The sequence below is a fragment of the Panicum virgatum genome, chromosome 3N (assembly GCF_016808335.1).
Source record: "Panicum virgatum strain AP13 chromosome 3N, P.virgatum_v5, whole genome shotgun sequence".
NCBI classification, from domain to species: Eukaryota; Viridiplantae; Streptophyta; class Magnoliopsida; order Poales; family Poaceae; genus Panicum; species Panicum virgatum.
This window is the reverse complement of record NC_053147.1, coordinates 41,479,286-41,499,866: the sequence shown is the minus strand read 5'-3', so window position 1 is coordinate 41,499,866 and position 20,581 is coordinate 41,479,286. Positions and strand designations below refer to the sequence as shown.

The following is a 20,581-nucleotide window of genomic DNA, read 5'->3' as shown; positions in this document are numbered from 1 at the left end:
ATCACGGCGGGGAAGAAGGACCCGACCGGTGGGCCCTGGCGGTCAGACGCTGCGGGAGGAGCGCGCGCTGGCTGAGCGGGGAAGTGGCGCCGACAAGCGGGGCCGGCTTGTCAGGGAGAACGCGGGCGAGCGGGCGTGGGTCGTGCGCGTGGAACGGCTGGCAAGTGGGCCCGGGAAAGCGGGGCGCACGGGGCTGACCAGTGGGCCTGGCGGGGCGTGGTGAAGGGCGACGCGCGGGTGCGCTGACGTGCGGCCCAGGCGGTCAGCGGCGAGGCGGGGAGCGCGTGCGCGTGACGCGGGCTGCGGGCGCGAAGCTGGCTTGCAGGTAGGTCTGGGGCGCGGCTCAGGGTGATGCTGGGCTGAGCGTGAGGCGGAGGGAGGGGGTTGGGCCTCGCGCTGCGCGGTGTGGGCAGGCCCAGGGAGAGAAAACGGGCCGCGCGCTGGAGGGAAGGAAAGGAGTGGGCCGAACTGGGCCGGTGGAAGGGTGGGCCGGACGGCTTGAGGTGCTGGGTTTTGGGTTTATTTTCCTTTCTATTTCTATTTCTATTTCTACTCCTCTCTCTCTATTCCTAATTCAAACAGGGTTTGAATTCAAATTCAAATTTGAATTCGAACCACACTCAAATAAAAATATGCACCAGCATGAATGCAACACAAATTTTTAAACCTATGATAAATTTTAATCATTAAGGAACAAAATTGAATTAAATGCCCTACTAAACACAATAAACCTTAGAAATTTAAATGAAGCCAATTGAATTTATTAATAAATGCCAAAATTTAAATTAGGGTGTTACATACCCTACCCCCTTAAAGAAATCTCGTCCCCGAGATTTAGCTGGGCTGGCTAGCAAAGAGATCTGGATATGTCTTCTTCAACTCATCTTCTCGCTCCCAAGTTGCCTCAGCTTCACTGTGATGACTCCACTGTACTCTGCACATCTTGATGCGCTTGTTCTGGGTAACCCTCTCTGATGTCTCCAGAATCTTCACCGGATGCTCAGTATAAGTCAGGTCCTCCTGCACATCTACTCCATCCAGTGGTGCCTGCTCCTCGGGTACTCGCAGACACCTCTTCAGCTGAGATATATGGAAGACATCATGAACTCTTGAGAGGCTGAGAGGTAACTCCAGGCGATAAGCAACTTCGCCTTTCCGCTCTAGCACCTTGAATGGCCCCACATACCGAGGTGCTAACTTCCCTTTGACATTGAATCTGCGGATTCCTCTCATCGGAGACACCCGCAGGTACACATAATCACCAACACTGAAAGTCAGGTCTCTCCGTTTGCCATCAGCATAGCTCTTTTGTCTGCTCTGTGCAATCCTCAGGTTTTCTCGCATAGCCTGAACCATCTGCTCTGCATCATCTATGATCTCAGGGCCAAAGAGCTGCTTCTCACCAATCTGATCCCAATAGAGAGGAGTCCTGCACTTCCTGCCATACAATGCCTCAAAGGGGGACTTCTACAGACTGGCCTGATAGCTGTTGTTATATGAGAACTCAGCATATGACAGGCACTTATCCCAACTAGTACCGTACTGAATAGCACAAGCTCTCAGCATATCCTCCAACACTTGGTTGGTTCTCTCTGTCTGCCCATCTATCTGAGGGTGATAAGCCGTACTGAAACGCAGCTTCGTATCCAACGAATCATGGAGCTGCTCCCAGAATCGAGAAGTGAACTGAGACCCTCTGTCAGATATAATCTTCTTGGGCACACCATGTAAGCAGACAATCCGAGAGATGTACAACTCTGCAAGTCTAGCACCGGAGTAAGTAGTGTTCACTGGAATGAAGTGAGCAACTTTCGTCAATCGATCCACTACTACCCAAATGGAGTTGTACCCTTTCTGAGTACGAGGCAATCCAACAATGAAGTCCATAGTGATTTCCTCCCATTTCCACTCTGGAATCTTCAAAGGCTGTAACAGACCTGCTGGCCTCTGATGCTCAGCCTTGACATGCTGACAGGTGTCACAAATAGCCACGTACTCTACCACTGAACGCTTCATCCCATACCACCAGAAACGTTCCTTCAGATCATAATACATCTTCGTGCTGCCCGGATGAATAGAGTATGCCGTATCATGGGCCTCACTCAGAATCAATTTCCGGAGATCCTTCACATCTGGCACACAGATCCGGTTCTTGTACCACAAAGTACCCTGATCATCCTCTCTGAAATGAGGAGCCTTGCCCTTCTTGAGCAACTCACGAATCTCCTGCAGCTTCTCATCATCTTTCTGATGCTGCCTGATCTCTGACTCTAGAGTCGGTACTGCCTCAAATGCTGCACTGGAGGTATGATGCAAGAAGTCCAGACTCAACTGCTCGAACTCCTCGCATAACTCTGGAGGCATCTGGAAAGCCACGGCCATGTTGACATAACTTCTCCTGCTCAAAGCATCTGCTACAACATTGGCCTTGCCCGGATGATAGTGAATCTCCAGATCATAGTCCTTGACCAACTCTAGCCATCTTCTCTGCCGCATGTTCAGCTCATTCTGCGTGAAAATGTACTTGAGGCTCTTGTGATCAGTGTAGATATCACACCGCTGCCCATACAAGTAATGCCTCCAAATCTTCAGAGCATGCACAACTGCAGCTAACTCAAGATCATGAGTGGGATAATTCAGCTCATGCCGACGTAACTGCCGTGAAGCATAAGCAATCACTCTGCCCTCCTGCATCAGAACACACCCAAGACCATCCTTCGAAGCATCACAATACACCGTGAACCTCTTCGTCTGGTCTGGCAGAGTCAGGACTGGCGCCGTAGTCAACCTTTTCTTCAGCTCATCAAAGGCCCTCTGACGCTCATCAGTCCATACAAAAGCCACATTCTTCTCCAGCAAAGAAGTCAAAGGCTTCGCAATCTTGGAGAAATTCTCAATGAATCTCCGATAATATCCAGCTAAGCCCAAGAAAGACCTGACTTCCTTTACTGTCTACGGTGTCTCCCACTCGAGTACATCCTTCACCTTACTCGGATCAACAGCAATGCCTCCCTGAGAGATAACATGACCGAGGAATGGAACCTCGTCAATCCAGAACTCGCACTTGCTGAACTTAGCATACAACTGATGCTCCCTCAATCTCTGCAATACGAGTCTCAGATGCTCCTCATGCTCTTCTTCTGTCTTGGAGAAGATCAGAATATCGTCAATGAAAATCACCACGAAGACATCCAGATAGTCCATGAAAACCATGTTCATCAGATGCATGAAGTAGGCCGGGGCATTAGTCAAGCCGAAGGTCATGACTGTATACTCATATAGCCCGTACTTGCAGGTGAATGCCGTCTTCGGAATATCCCCAGGACGGATCCTCAGCTGAAAGTATCCCGAACGAAGATCAATCTTCGAGAATATACGAGCACCTCGAAGCAGATCGAAGAGATCCTCAATACGGGGCAGTGGATGCTTGTTCTTGATAGTAACTACATTCAGCTCCCGATAATCCACACACATCCTCTTCGAGCCATCCTTCTTATCTACCAGCAATAATGGAAAAGCCCAAGGAGAGAAGCTGCGACGGATATAGCCCTTGGCTAGCAACTCATCAATAGTCTTCTTAACTTCTTCATGCTCTATAGGTGCCATACGGTAGGGCCGCTTCGCAATAGGAGCTGTGCCAGGCAAGAGATCAATACAAAACTCAATGGCGTGTTCAGGCGGCATACCTGGCAGATCATCCGGAAAGACATCCGGGAATTCAGACACCACGCGAATACCGTCCGTGGGTCTAGCCTCCATCTGATGAAGAAATCCCGAAGGCTCTGAAGCACTGACTGTCACCTCTTGGCCAGCAGATGCCGATAAGTGAACTGTCCGCTGAGCACAATCAATACGGACTCCCCATCTGGTAAGGGTCTCCATGCCCAAGATCACATCTATCCCCGAGGAGTCAATAACTATCAAGCCAGTGCAGAACTCTACCCCCTTTATGACAATACTAACTCTGGAGCATATAGAACATGTACGAATCTGACCCCCAGGTGAGGTAACTACCATAGCTGTCCTCATACAAGAAACTGGTATACCATGCTGCTCGGCAAATGACTTGGAAATGAAAGAATGAGTAGCACCGGTATCGAAAAGCACTGTAGCGGGGTGAGAGTTGACCATGAACGTACCAATAACCACGTTAGGAGCCTCGGCCGCTGACTCGGCCGTCACGTGGTTCACTCAAGCCTATGCTGGCGCCCTGGGCTGAGCTGGGCGCCCCTGCTGTCCCGCCTGCGCCTTCCGGGGGCAAGTGTTGGCGTAGTGCCCCGGCTGGCCGCAGTGATAGCAGACGCGTGCAAGTGTCGAAGCCTGCTGTCCGGTAGGAGCTACCGGACGTGGAGCCTTCGGTGCTGGCGGAGCTGGTGGAGCACGAGCCGGAGGTGCCGGTAACCTCTGGCCCTGCCCTGCCTGCTGCTGCTGTCGAGGCAGGTACTACTGCGGTGGCCTCTGCTGGTACTGCTGAGGAGGCCGGTACTGAGGCTGCTGGTACTGCGGGGGCTGCTGGAGGCGAGGACGAGTGTTGCTGCCGGAAGCAACGGGGACGATCTTCCTCTTCTTGTCCTCCATCTCCAAGTGCTTACGCTCAGTGTTGAGCGCGCTGTCAACCAGATGGTTGAAGTCGTCGAAGCGGAGGTTGAGCAGCGCGTACTGGAGGTAGTCCTCAAGACCCTCCATGAAGTGCTCCTGCTTCTTGCGGTCATCCGCAACATCGGCAGGGGTGTAGCGAGCCAGCTGAAGAAAGCGATCACGATACTCCGTGACCGACATAGTCCCCTGAATTGACAAAGACAGATAGATATCGAAAGATTAACTCAAGATTTCATAAGGATGGAACAAGGGGCATTAGCTCAAAAGAAACCGCTGAATGATTATATTTAAGATTACCTGCTTCAGTGCAAGGAACTCCTTCTGCTTCATCTTCATAACGCCCGCGGGGACGTTGTGGCTGCGGAAACGCTCCCTGAACTGGAGCCAAGTGAGAGCCTCGCGGTCGTGAACTGGGTGGGACTCCCACCAGTCCAAAGCTGCCCTCGCAGCTGTCCTGCTGCGTACAGAACTCTCTCACGATCATCGCACTGGGCGGTGTCCAGCTGACGCTCCACTGCACGGAGCCAGTCGTCGGCCTGAAGAGGGTCGGACGTGTGAGAAAACGTCGGCGGGTGACCCCTCAGGAACTCAGCACGCCTGTCGCGAGGCTGCGGTGGTGGAGGAGGCGGAGGCTGAGTGTGAGCCTGCTGAAGAGCCTGAACAGTGTTGTTCAGGGTGGCCATCATCTGCATCTGGAGCTGGAAGTACTGCTCCGGAGTCAAAGGCGGCGGCATCGGGATCCCGGTCCCCTGGGTGTTCTGACCCTGGTTGTTCTGCCCCTGCTGGTCAGAACCACGCCTGGTGTTCACCATCTGATTTTGGACAAAAGATTTCACAAGTAAGGATACTGCAGGAATAAATTCAGATGGATATGATAACTCTTTGCGGAAAAAGACTCAGCCATGATAAAGTAGACAGGATAGAGTAGACTGTTTTACCCCCAACGATCTAACTCATTTTATTAATTAGTTAACTTTAACATCTGAGTGATTTTCTTTAAACAAATTTAAACTACTAAGCTATGCAATCATTCAAAAATCCAAATCAAACATGTAGCATAATAACAAGCAGACAATTTTCAAGACTTAGCCGAGTTTAGCATACGACTCGACTAACACCACGCGTCGCGGATCGTGCTATCGTATTATTATAAAAAGGTCACCTAGCTATACTCATGGTGGTCAGATGACTGATTCAGGCCAAAGTCTACGAAAACTATTCTTCAGAGAGAGAAATCAAGGCAAGAAGGGTAAAAGTCATAGAATTCAAGGGGTATAATAGTAAAAATAGTTTCAGCAGGCAAGGATTGGCGAGAAGAAGTCCTAAAACTCGACCAGTTCTATCTAGGCTTCGTCCTACAGTCGATACGGCTCTGATACCATTCTGTAACACCCGGTTTATAAAAGGACATAAACCGAGCAATCATATACGTGCCAGGATCAAGTCACACGTATATACAACAGAATGAACAGTATATCATAGCACATATCACGTAAAAAGACATAATAAAGCGAATACGAATGTTATTTATTACATTAATGACAAAAAAAAAGTCTGATACAGCGGAAGAGAAGTACAAAATACGAATAAAGCTCTCCGAAGCTGAAGCAGGGCGCCACAGGGACGTCGACTGGGAGACGAACACCTAGAAGTCCTCGTAGTCCTAGTAGCGCTGGACGAACTCCCTCGTGTCGGCAGGAACTGAGCAGCAGTAGCGTAGCCAAGAGGAAAAAGTAGAGAAGAGGCAAGGGTGAGTACACAACTTGTACTCAACAAGTATAACACAAACTATGAGGCTCTAAGGTTGGCTGACTCAACTGCATTAGCTTTTAAGTCTTGGCAAAATTTTATTAGAACTATTTACTACAAGTTGATGAGTTACCATTAACCCCGTTACATAGTAATTAATCAAATTTAAACATATTACTACTGAGAAACCAAACCACCAAGGTAACCCCGAGAAGCACCTCCCTCGTCGGAAGGAGATAACTCCACTAATCAAAAGGAGGATCTGGGCCGCTCATAACCGTGAGCACGGCTAGTATACCAGTTTTACACTCTGCAGAGGTTGCACATCTTTACCCACAAGTCGTGAGCTATGCCAGTTGTTCATCACACTTCCTTAGGTGAGATGACTAGCGACTCACTACGAGGCCTTTACAAAGAAACTCGTTGGTAGGGAGTAACCGCGAGGGTGGATCAGCGACTATGGAGCAGGTCTAGTGGGCGTCAAGACACGAAGCACAGACGAGGCCACTCAGCACGAGGGCCATAGAAGCTTACCGCCCCTGCCCCGCAGGTAAGTTACTCCAAACCAAAAAGATCTAATTATTACGCCAAGTCTATCCCATTCTAGCCTTGTGGTGGCGCTGTTGTCCCAGGTTGTCGCTCTATGAACCGGTCCTTATGGAGAGTGGCCAACCAAGCACTAAGCACCGTGCTGGCCCCCTAAACCATGTTTCTACAAAACCATATTTTAACGAGACGTGAGCCACTCAAGCACGAAGCACAGAGGGCCACTCTCAGAGTTAAGTTCAAGTAAACCATTAATCAAATTAATTAAAAAGGACCAGAGTGTGTTATAGCGCAGCAACCTAGCACAACTAACCAAAATGCAACCTAAAGGATATATATAAAGGATATAAAGTGGCTAGGAATGTCCTTATAGGCATACAGTATTAAAATGCAGTATGAAAATGTATTTAAAAGTGATAGGTTGTTCATGTTATACTTGCCTTCCTCGTACTGCTCCGGCTGCTGCTCAAATAGCTCGGAAGACGGCTGCTCCTGGTACTGGTACTGGGGCTCCTCAGATGGATCAACGTCTACTCACGAACACATGGCCAAAACAATGCACAATAATAAGCATTCAAGCAAACTCTAACAAAAGCTAAAGAAACAGTATATCAATACATAAAAACAGCACACTAAACTAGTCTAAAACTATTCTACGCGTTACAACGATCGCGTGGATATAAAGAACACTAAAAACGGAGCTAAGACGCGAAATCTAGGCCAAAAACAAGTTCTAGGGGCTTAACTGCGAGAAAAACTAAGTTCCGGGGGGTTTTCTGCAAAAACCGAGGGCCTAAATGTAATTAAACACTAACTCTAGGGTCTAACTCGCAAAAGAATGAGTGCTGGACGGCGGGTTTGATATTTAAAAAGCTCAGGGGGGTCTGAGCAAAATTTTGGGCCAAACTGTAATTATTTTTTCAAAGGCGGTGGACTGCGGGTTGAATCTGAAAGACCCCAGGGTCTCTTTAGCAAATAAGCCAGGGCGAAGGGGTACGCGCCGATCTGGATCGTTGGATCTAGATCTGATGGCCTGGGTTTTAAGGACGCTGGATCTAATCGTGGGCGCAGGTTCTCGATCGAACGGCTCAGGGCCATCACGGCTACAGCGGCGGCGGGGATCGCCGGGGGACTCTTCCCCGCGGCAGCGCGTGGGGAAAAACTCGCCGGAGTCCGCTAATCCGGCACTCCGGTGGTCGATTTGACCCGGGCTTGGGTCTGGGATGCTCATCACGTCATGCGTGATCGATCTAGAGTATTAGTTGGGCATGTGGAGGCCTGCAACGGCGAGTGAATCTACGGCGGCGGGTCTGCATAGCAGGGTACGCCGGTGCGGCGGCGTTTCCCTCACTGGAGCATCTACGAGCTACGAACTCTAGCCTAAAACAAAGAGCAAGGCAGGACGAAGCTCACCAAGGCTCGGATTTCACTCGGGGAGGTCGTGCGAGGCGCTGACGTCGGTCTCCGGCGGCGAGGTCGGCGCTGCGCACGTGGAGAAGGTTGTTGCAGGGGTCGGGGTCGGAGAAGAAAGACTCGGAGGCACTCCTGGAGTCGACGTGAGACCTCTGCGCGGCTCTGGTGTGCTGGGGTGCGGCGGAGCAGCGTGGCCGCGGCGGCGCAGCAAGCTCTGCTCCGGTGGAGCAAGGCGAGGCGGCGGCTCTGGGATGGCGTGGCGAGATAGGTGCCCAGGGGAACGTGGGGGTGCCAAATAAGGGGGGAAGGCCGGGGATTTTGGGCGAGCGTGCCCAGCATGGACGCCGCGGCGGGGATTGCGGCCGTGATGCGCGCGCGGACGAAGCGGAGCGCCCAACGGCTCGGCTTGATCCAGTTCTAGGGGCGAGGCTTCTAGAAGGCTCCAGGTGTGCGGGCAACTGTCTGGTGGGTCCGCGGGATCGAGGTCGGTCCACGGGCAGAGGCCGGATGAGCGGGGCCGAGCTGCGCGGCCAGAGTGCGAGCGGCCATCACGGCGGGGAAGAAGGACCCGACCGGTGGGCCCTGGCGGTCAGACGCTGCGGGAGGAGCGCGCGCTGGCTGAGCGGGGAAGTGGCGCCGACAAGCGTGGCCAGCTTGTCAGGGAGAACGCGGGCGAGTGGGCGTGGGTCGTGCGCGTGGAACGGCTGGCAAGTGGGCCCAGGAAAGCGGGGCGCACGGGGCTGACCAGTGGGCCTGGCGGGGCGTGGTGAAGGGCGACGCGCGGGTGCGCTGACGTGCGGCCCAGGCGGTCAGTGACGAGGCGGGGAGCGCGTGCGCGTGACGCGGGCTGCGGGCGCGAAGCTGGCTTGCAGGTAGGTCCGGGGCGCGGCTCAGGGTGATGCTGGGCTGAGCGTGAGGCGGAGGGAGGGGGTTGGGCCTCGCGCTGCGCGGTGTGGGCAGGCCCAGGGAGAGAAAACGGGCCGCGCGCTGGAGGGAAGGAAAGGAGTGGGCCGAACTGGGCCGGTGGAAGGGTGGGCCGGACGGCTTGAGGTGCTGGGTTTTGGGTTTATTTTCCTTTCTATTTCTATTTCTATTTCTACTCCTCTCTCTCTATTCCTAATTCAAACAGGGTTTGAATTCAAATTCAAATTTGAATTCGAACCACACTCAAATAAAAATATGCACCAGCATGAATGCAACACAAATTTTTAAACCTATGATAAATTTTAATCATTAAGGAACAAAATTGAATTAAATGCCCTACTAAACACAATAAACCTTAGAAATTTAAATGAAGCCAATTGAATTTATTAATAAATGCCGAAATTTAAATTAGGGTGTTACAGCCCTCTAGGTATGTTTCGGTGATTAATGACAACCATTATTGTGACTAATGAGTTTGTGCAGCTTAATGAAACATTATCGCTCATTTGGTCATATATCAAAGAGGCCCCTCAATTTCATTATTCAAAAAGGCGATCTCGGTATTCAACTCAAAAATATATCAAGACTAAGGATCTTTCTAGTCCTAAGTGTCATAAGGTTGAGAAGGACACTTAGGTTAGTATAGGTTTTATAGTTTTGTAGAGGTCGCACTATTAAGAGGGGTTAAGGCTAAGTAACTTGAGCATGGACATGGTCAATCAAAAATGGATGCACACTATGGTCACTCAGGTTCTAAGAATATTTGGATTTCAGTCAAGACTCAAATCAGAAAAGGCAAAATCAGAAAAAGTCTATACACCGGTTTAACTGACGACTCCATTTTTCTATACGTCGGTTAAACACAGTTAGCAGAGTCTGGACAAGTACATACACCGGTTAAACCAACAATGTTTGAAATTAACATCGGTGCATTAGTCCAGAAGGTTGGTTTCCCAGGGTGTTTCAAGTTATATACACCAGTTAAACCGACGCTATTTGAAATTAACGTCGGTGCATTTGTCCAGTGAGTTGGTTTTTCCAGGGATTTCAGAAGTTATACTCACCGGTTAAACCAATGATGGATTTGAGTTAACATTGGTGCAGTTGTCCAGAGAGTTGGTTTTTCAGTTGATCAGTGGACAACTACACTCACTGGTTAAACCAATGATACGTCGGTTAATCTGCCCGAGTTGTAACGGCTAGTTTCCAAAAGAGGCATTTTACATTCATCGGTTAAACCGACGACGACAATTGGAGGACCGTCGGATTAACCGGCGTTGAGGACTTTTCTGGCAGCTTTTCTCCAACGGCTCTATTCGTGTGAGCTGCCTATATATACCCCTCCAATGGGTAATTTTGCTCTCGCTTGACACCAGGCAACATTCATACACTATACTATTGTTGAGAGCCACCTTGAGCTTCATCTTCCACAAATTTGTTCATTCAATCATTCAAGAAGCAAGACTAAGGACTTGAGTAGAGAGAAGGTTGTGTGCATCCGTTCTTGGTGATCGGTTCTTGCTCAAGTGAAGGCCCTAGCTTGTTACTCTTGGTGATTGGCAGCACCTAGGCGATCTTGGTGATTGAAGGTGTTTCTTCCGGAGCTTGCCAAGGATTGTGGGAGCCCGAAGAAGTTTGTACGTGGTTTGAGCTCCACCACGCCGGGATGGTGAACGGAGACTCTTAGTGAGCGCCCAAGTCTCGGTGACATGGGGGGTGACAAGACTCTTAGTGAGTGTCACAACGTGGATTAGGGGTGTGTGCCAACACATCGACACCACGGGAAAAAATCCGGTTGTCTCTTGCCCACTCTTTCATTTCAAGCACTTACTTTCATGCAATTATTCATGTGCTTGACCTTAGAGATCATAACTTAGCTCTACCTTGCTTAGTTTCATATCTTGTTGTATCTTTGTTAGCTTGTGTAGTTTGCTTAGTTAGCCGGTTGGTGAATTGAGCCTTACTAGTATTGCATAGGTTAAGGTTGCTTTAATTGTTTTAGAAATTTGAAAAAGGCCCAATTCACCCCCCCTCTTGGTCCATCGATCCTTACAGCCATGTTATTATAGGGAGAGATATACAAAGGTTGCATCTATGGTTGAAGGCATATATGTACAAGCATTTAGAAAAAGAGAGAGTTGAGGAAGAATTACCGTCCTTCTCGATGCTCGTAATGAAGTGTAGCGCGGCTGCCCCCATACTTAAGCATTGTGCTAAGCATGGAAGAGGAATCATTAGCATCTTGTGGCAACCGTGATTATCTTACTCCATGTGATATTTCTTCTTTGTCCACGAAATTCTCCCCCATGCTTAGCATGATGCTAGGCGTGGAAGGAGAAGATGGACCATCTTGCAATTCTTGAAGTCCTTTCCTCATGTGTATGAATATCATCTTCAATGTGTCTTTACCTTTGTTGCCTCAATTTTCTTCAACTTCTTCTTGTACTAAGTCATGGTCCCAATCATTGCTTCACATCGTCGTCGCCTCCTTCAATTCCTCATTGTCCTATTGCTGCCTCATCTTCACGAATTTTTCTTTCGATTTCCAGAATAGAACATGTACAGAAACATTGCTCCATTGCGAAGTGCACGAATTTTCCTTTCCAACGAGTCCTCATTCGCCCAAAATTGATTCCGAACAAGAGAATTATGTTCATTTCATCCCAGCGCTGCAATCTGTCCCGACGAATTTCAGAACACACAACGTCCAATGTTCTTGCCATATCTCCTTGTACGGGTCTTCAAATTCATTGATCTTGGATGCTTTGGAATGGGAATTTCATGGACCTTCTGAATATCAACTTTTTATTCCTTGTACGTCTCTGTCCATTTGCAAAATTTGATGAATATAGCAGGGCTTGCTCTCGAACTTTGGAGATGTTGATGAATTTGATTTCTTCTTTGATCACGAATTCATGGGAACGCTTTATCATGCCTGCAAAACAATTCAAGTGTACAATCTACCCCAAGGTGACAGTTGGGAGTAGAAACAATTGCCAACAAACCAAAAACATCCCCTAAGATACTTAACTTGTGGCATAATTAGTATAGTGAAAATTAAACCTAATGGGTGTATGCGAATGCAAGTGGGAGGTGTGTGTATGTAAATGAGAGGAAAATGGATTAGTCAGAAGAGCTTAAAGATGGAGGTCCGTAAACAAATTTAAACACCACATTTACACAAGATTGCAAAAGGTAAATGCTATCATGATAAGCATTACATGGATAGGAAAGCATACATCAATAAAATTGAGACCAAGCTAGCAAAATGAGGGCATGAACAACGGAATGGATGCAAAGTGCAAATGCAAAGTTAGCAAAAACAAGTGCTAGCGAGGTTGAAAGGACCTTTCGATGTTGTTCCGCAACTAGCTTATTCAAAAACAATTGTTAAGAGTGACAAAAAGCCTTCGCGACACTTCATAAGAAGTGAGGCTTTTGTCAATGCAAAGGTTATTTATCGAAAAGGACCAAGCAACTGAGCTAACAAGGTTTTAGAAGTAGGTTTATGGGTTTCCTATATTTTTGGCTTAAAACAAAAATTTTGAAGAGAGAGTGTTGGGTATAGAAATTCTATCTAAGGTGGTTTTAAAAAAAATTGAGAGAAACAAAAGTTAGATTTTTTTTGAATGAAAAACATAACCTATGGTTTTAGGATTGCTCTATGAGTGGTTTTCCTAAGGGTTTTAGGATCTCAAAAGTGAGGCTAGTCAATGTTTTTAGAAAAAAGGGTGAGATGAACAATATGGTATGCAATGCAACACGGGGTGGGTGAATAAAATGATATGACATGATGAGGTGGTCTAAAACAAAACAAAAAGTTAGCCTAAGTTAACTAGCCACAAGTTTAGAATCAAAGGGTGGTGCAATGCTTCATAAATCTCTTTAAAAAGACACAAAGAAAAAGACTCTAAACACTAATAGGCACACAAAAAGGTCTACAAGTTTCCCAAGATCAAATAACAAAGTGCTCCCTCAATAACATTTAGAATGAACAACATGAAGTTGTGGTTTTTGTTAGAGCAATGGTACAATGTTACTTGATATTCCAATTAAAAAGTGCAATGTAGACGGTCATATTAATATATATAAAATAAAAGATCGGGTTGCCTCCCGCAAAGCGCTTCATTTAAAGTCATAGAGCTCGACTTTCTTACCTTCAAATTGATGCGAAGCCATGGTTCTTCATGCAAGAATCCGAAGTGTCTATGCAGCTTGTATTGATGTCGCCTTTCGTAATCCTTCGTGGTTCGCTCTTAACATCTTTATGCATTGAATGTTGTCACTCGTGCCTTCCTTTGCCAACATCCTTGAGGCCCTTATTTTTTTCCTGAGCTTCTGAATTCGATCATGTATGCTTGATGAAACCATAGCCCAAGCTCCTCTTCATTGTTGTCATCCTTATCTCCTTCACCTTGTTCTCGTCACGTTGCTCTTTGCCTCTCCTTCGTGGATTTTCCCCTGCGTCCAGAATAGAACATATACCAAAATATAGCTCTATTGAAAAGTTTATGAAATTACCTTTCCAACAAGTGATCATTCGCTTTAAACGGAGTCCAAACGAGAGAATTATGACCGTTTTACTTTAGCACTGCGTGCTGTCCAGAAAATTTCAGAGTCCACGACCTTCGATGTTTTGGCCATAACTTCTTGTGGGAAACTTCGATTGACTTCATTCTTGATTCGTTGGAACTGGAACTTCATGGGGCTTTTGAATATCCAAAAATATACAGAAATTTTCTTCTGAGGTCGAGCAGAATATTGATGATAACAATGACTTCTTATGAATCGATCCGAAGATGTCAATGATCTTGATCTTGTGGTCTTCGGAGCATCTTGTTGTGCATCCTTGGCTTCAAGGTCATCACCATTGATTCGCGAGCGAGTAGCATGGCTCCAATGGTCTGTCTCCATGGTTCTTGCTTTGCCTAAGGCGTCGGGATCGATGGAGGCTCCCGTGCTTTGTGTCGATGATCAGAGTGGTCTCTTTCTTTGATTGTACTCGACTAGAAGCTTCTTGAGCATCCAATGGAGAAGATGGGCGGCATCATGGTTCCTCTAATCTTGTCGCCTCCAGCGTTGGTCAACTTCAAATCATCAACTTGTGTGCACAAGGTCCTCCAAAGATCTTGCGACATCGTCATCACTTTCTCCATTGTTTGTTGCTGCCTCTTCTTCATTGAATTCCTTGATCATCCTGCACAGAACATGTACCAAAATTCTACTCCATGGAAAGCCTTATGAAATTACCTTTTCAACGAGTGGTCATTGATCCCAAACGGACTCCGGATGAAGAAGTTATGGTCGTTTTACTTGAGTGCCCGGCCAAACTTTGTCTCGAAAGATGTTCAAAATTATTTTTCAAAGCATTTTCATGCACGGAAATTTTTTTGGATTTTTGTGAAAGACAGAAAAAAGTGCTAGAAAAGTTTCTAGCATGCATGAGTGTTTTGAAAATTCAAAAATGCAATGGGAAAAATCAGAAAAATCGAGAAAAGTAAAATGGTGGAAAGTAAATATGAGATACGTTCCGATTTACCTTCGGCAAGGGCTCGTCATTTTGAGTCTGACAAGTGGGACCTTCCTCTTGCTGTGATTACCACTGTTTGGCTTGTCATGGAGAATTAGATGAGGATGAACTTGTGACCTTTCGCCACACCTTCTTTGTACATCTTTAATTTGATCTTGTGGTCGTAGGTACTTCCGGCTGGGGTTCAGGTGCACCCCAGAGTGTACTCCTGTTGACACTCCTTAGAGCCCCAATTTACGTACCGCAAGCGCACGGATCGTGTAGCTTTTCCCTTAGAGTATTCCCCCAAGGTTTATCAATCCATGGATCGGAAGCGAACCGACTAGAGTTTACCATCTAATCTATCGAACCTATCCAAAACATTAAGCGAAGATTGCATATAAACTGAACACTTGATAGATATGAATGAAGCATAAGTGGTCATCACACCCACAACCGTAGATGAGATAACACAACCAAGGAGCTAGGGCCTATCGTCTCTAGGTACAGTTCTAGTCAAAAACGTGATCAAAGCATAGATTGCATCTCAACTAAAGGTACACGAAATCATCTCTCAGAAAGGCGGCTCGCAAGCGGCCTACTTTCCCAAGGTCGCCGGTACGAGGTGCGTGTCGATGCCTAAGGTTTCCCAAAGCTTTACCCCAAATGCCCACCAAGTGCTCTTACTCGAAGCTCCTCCTCTTGGTGGCCGCGCAACGACTCCCATGGTACTCGCCATCGATCCTATTCCACATCATGTCGTCGCTAGAACTTTTCCCTCCGCCATGCTGTCACCACACCGGGGTAATCAACCAACTAGCTAAAACACGCTACCTCAACGTATCCGCAAGATATAGACTAATCACCACGAATAGATCTAATCTTACTATGAATATATGGATGCATCACATATGAGAAAGAAAGCATGCGTTGAAGTAGACCAAAGTCGAGACAACTAGAATAAAGAGTAGATTGATATCACCATCGTGTGTGTACATACCCCGACAAATGTTGGGGATGACTCCAGAACTCCGCCATGGCACAACCTCGCAGGGAGGCCATGGCAGCTAGGGCTGGCTTAAGCCATCTCCTAGGTACCTTCGAAGACTTGCGGCGGCCATCGTCTCCCACCGGCCTTGGCCCTAGGTTTTCGTTGAGTTCTGGGTGGATTGATCCCGTGAGTTGAATAAGGTGCGAGCTATTTATAAGCCGAGGAAGTCACCGGTCGAAGGGGAGGCCGAACCACCTCGGAAATGGCCTAGGCCGGCCGGCCTCATGGTCCTAGGCCGGCCGGCCTACCCTCTTTCGGGCCCGCCTCGGTCTCATCTTTCGCGTGTAGACTCCTCGCATCTTCTAGAGTTTGTGTCCTTCACGATTGCACCCCTTTGGACGTCGTTATCTTGGAGATATCTTCGAGGAAAGGATAGGATAGGGAATCCTTAAATCTTTATTTGCTTTGCTTAATACCGAATACCTTGATCTCATCTTTGTGGGCTTGGTCCTTTGGGCTCTCTTGGAGGATGGATGTGCATGAATGGGCTTCAAATCAACATAGGCTTTGGTCCTTCCTTTGGGCTTTGGCCTTCGTCTTTCTCCGTGTTAGCGCTCGATCACGGGCCTCATCATTTCATGCTCCAAAATAGGCCAAAAACTTGCAAAAACGAAGTTGCTCCAAAATATATGTGCAAATTTGAAAATGACCAATAATTTGGCCGGGGTTAGGACAGTTAGTGATTTTGATATTAAAATCATGCCATTTTCAAGGATAAACAAGGGATAAAATGGGTACTTAAGGAGCGCCTAATTTAAAGAATAAGTTGTCGACCCCGATGCGGAACTGGACTTCTCCAGATCCGACATCGATCCTAGCCTTTACACTATTCAGAAAGGCTGTCCGAGAATAAGGTCTAAACCCAGGTCCCCCACCATGTTAAGGACGATGAAGTCGGCGAGGACGAAGCAGTTCCTGATTCATACGTAAATGTTTTCGACTATCCCTTCGGGATGTCGGACTGTGGAATCTGTAAGCTGTACGAACATATGGGTCTGGGAAAGAGCAGGATACTGTAATTGCTCAAAGATTACCTTGGGCATGATGTTTATGATTGACCCAAGGTCGTAGAGGGCCCATTTATAGGATTGATCGAAGATAGAACAACTGATCATGGGCACCCCTGGATCTCCATGTAGTTTCGCTGTCAGCCCGCCCCACGCATTCATCCTTGGGTGGGTGGTTCTTCCTGCATGGTTAGTGCGAGAAGTCTGCCGGGGAAGGTTGCCCCACTCAGAAATAGGAACAGTAGCAGCGATTTGAGCCAGTTATGTTTCTATCATTTTGTTGAAACTTAATTGATTTTTAAGAGCAGAAGAAAGAGTTTCAACTTTTGCATTTATGCTTTCTAGAATTTTATTGTTGGCAGCAAGCTTTTTGTTTAAAGTTTCATTAATTTTAGCTTGGCCAAAGACTAGATCTCTCAAGGAGGATTGGTTTGAATTGAAATGCGAATTGAAATTTGAGTTAAAGTTGTTACCTCCTCCTTGGAATGGTGGGCGTGCGTGACCCCACCCCTGGCCTCTTTGTGGACTGAACCCGGTGTTGTTGTTGTTGTTGTTGATGTAGACTGCATCTTCATAGGTCTCGGGGTAGTCATAACCCGAGTGTCCACTATCACCACAAACCGCATACGTCAAGTACGAGTTCATGGCATGGACGGAAACAGGCATTTGTTGCCGGTTCCCTTCATCAAGCTTCTTCAGTAGGAGGTCCAGCTTGGTGGCTAGCATGTCCGTCTCCTTGACGGTATGCATTCCACCTTTGGTTCTAGTCTGGGAATGCTCCTCGTTCCAGCCCTGGTTGGAGACCATCTTTTTAATTAAGGCCGTAGCCTTGGCAATTGTCAGGTCCAGATAGGCTCCTCCAGCAGCAGCATCAAGATGGGCTCTGGATGTTGTTGTTAGCCCATTGTAGAAGCTTTGAAGCACGAGCCACTCGTCCATCCCATGATGAGGATAGGTGAGTATGTATTCTTGGAGTCTCTCCCAAGCTTCTGGGATGGATTCCATCCCCGTCTGCTGGAAACATGTAATTCTTCCACGTAGGGCATTGGTTTTTCCCAATGGAAAGAATTTGGCGAGGAACGCCTGTTGACACCAAATTTTGGCACGTGTCAACGAGGCGTGTTGCGGAAGAAAAAAGGTTCTGCATTGTACGATCATCAGATTTGGAGGGGTGATCGTGTACCACGGTCAAAAGATTTTGCTGATCAAAGAGAGGGAAGTTGACCAGATATTTTGGCTTTGGTTTGGCAAGAGTTATCTTAATTTAAAGTAGTTTTTATTCCCTAGGATAGAATCGTGCTTTGCTGTGATCGGCTAGGATTGTGTTAGCTTGGGGTATAAATATGAGCCCCCGGGATATTGTAAAGATTGATACACATCCAACAAACAAACTTTACTCAACTTGCAATTTACTTTCTCATCGGCGGCTTCGCCATCTTTTTCTTTCTGTGAGTTCTTTCAAGCTGATCAAGGACATCTCACATTCGAGCGACTTGGTTTGCTGGTAAGTTTTCGTCTACCGAGTAAATCTGAGCTTTAGCTTTCAGGCGCTGTCACTTTGTTCAGATCTATTCAAAGTTTACCGAATTTATCTAAGCTTTGATCTTGGGCGCATCACTGTTTTCTCATTTAGATTCATTCACAAATTATCCGGCTTAGTGATCTGTTTAATCGGCTGTAAGCTCCTTGTTTATCACGATAAACCTTGTAAAGCCAACTAGATTGAATCATAAGCTTAGCGTTGTCCAGATCCATACATTTGTGGATTTGTACATTGTTACTCGGCACGTGTCGGCTTTAGCTCTAGCCATCTAGTTGCTCTTCAGCATCGGCAGCTCAATGCCGATCCGTCATAGATCGCTTTTATTACACACTCATCATACCCGATCTTTGTCATTTTCTGTATCGACAGGGCCTTGCCGATATCCCACATAAGAGTGATTCAGAAATCCAGCCGATACACTCTTAAATTTGACGGTTTGCTGTTTCCTTGTCAATTTACAGGTCAAATTGACTGGCACGCCTTGGTTCGAATCAAGTGTAGTCCGGGCTTGGCGTACGGGCCTCCTGGGCTTCGTGTGTGATCATCTCACGCCAACACATCTTTTGGCACGGCCGGTGGGACAAGAAACATCAAGATGTCAACTAATGAAAAAGCAGAGGTTTCTGGACAAAACCAGATCACGATCGATAAGGAGAAGCTAAAGGAATAACATATGGCAGAACTTAAAGCAATCACGGACGCTTTTGAGAAGCAATGCCTTCTATCCTTCAGCACCAACAGGAGTGGGGAGGTAATCAAGAAATTCAATTTTCCCACTTTTGTACCATATGAAGAGTCACAGAAGGAGGACAGGATGATACATCAAATGAATCAGGCGATTGGACATGCTTTTGTGAATCATGCTCCAATCATGGCCAACTACGTCCACAACGCTATGCTCAAGACGCTACACGATAAGGGAACACCTGGCTTTGTGGGACTAGCTTATCATCAGACTAGTCCGATGGTCTTCTCTCCTATTGGATTGGCTACTGGGACGTCACAGATCCATCCTCAAGCTCAGGCTGATGAGGGTGTCATAGATGCACAGCCGATTAGTACTGTAGCGTCAACTCAGATTCCTCCTGTGTACACCAACTCTACGCTGATGGCTGCATATGCACAGGGGAGCTTTATGTCAGGATACCCAGCTGGTTGGGATCCAACTACTGGACTTGGAATGCCTCCAGAATTCATGATTCCATCTCCAACAAAGCAACCAAGCACATCGGCTTCTCAGCCGATAAATCAGCAAGTCAATGCGTTGGCTGCACAGCCGACCCAGCCTTAGGATATTGTACCAGCTTCACAACCAGCGGTTACACCTACGTTAGTACCTTCGCCAGCAAGCCCAAGCAACATGTCGTCACCATGGCCGATGCCTCAACAATAGAATTTGGCGATGATGCTGCAGCCCAAGTCTCCTACAGAAGTCCTGGCAAATAGAGTTCCTCATGCCAATAGAGTTACCTGGGTTTTCCAGGATCTTGCGATTGGTTTTGTGCGTCACGTGAACGTGCCTCTTGTAGCACAGCAACTGCCTAATCAGAGGATAGTGCAGAACGGTCATGGTAATGTGATGGTGCTTTACCAATCACCATCCAATCAACCCCCTCAGCAAGTCACACAGACTGCATCGGCTGCTCAGCCGATGACCACACCAAACGTCCAGCCAGCATCGGCAGCCTTGCCGTTGACTCCACCAGCACCACAGGCGGCATCAGCTGGTAGTCATCAGGTTAACTGGACATCCAAGATTGCTGAGGTGATGAGATATCAGTTTGGTTTGAAGCCAAAGCAGCAGAATCTGATGTACAGAATTCTATATCCGGCTACTTATGATCAACTGCCATTGCCCCACAAGTACAAACTTCCAGATTTCACCAAGTTTTCTGGACAGGGGGAAGTCTCCATAGTTGAACACATCAACAGATTCATCATACAGTGTGGAGAAGCAGCACAACAAGATGCATTAAAAGTGTGTTTGTTTCTATGTCCTTGTCTGGATCGGCCTTCACGTGGTTCACAACGTTGCCAGCCAACTCCATTATATACTGGGCCGATCTGGAGAAGCAGTTCCACCAGTTCTTCTACTCTGGTATAGAAGAGATGAAACTGACCGATTTGACCAACCTGACGTAACGGAATGATGAATTGGTCGCTGCCTTTATTCAGAGGTTCAGAGATGTCAAGAATCAGTGCTTTAGTCTAGTTTTATCTGATCAGCAGCTCGCAGAGGT

The 20,581-nt window shown here is 47.3% G+C and overlaps 1 non-coding gene across 1 annotated transcript; it reads left to right on the top strand.

The window, feature by feature from the left end:
• The first annotated feature begins 17,735 nt into the window (after window positions 1-17,735).
• Window positions 17,736-17,842, top strand: LOC120668180. The gene has a single exon (XR_005672279.1). It is a non-coding gene; the product is annotated as a small nucleolar RNA R71 (small nucleolar RNA).
• The last annotated feature ends 2,739 nt before the right edge of the window (window positions 17,843-20,581 follow it).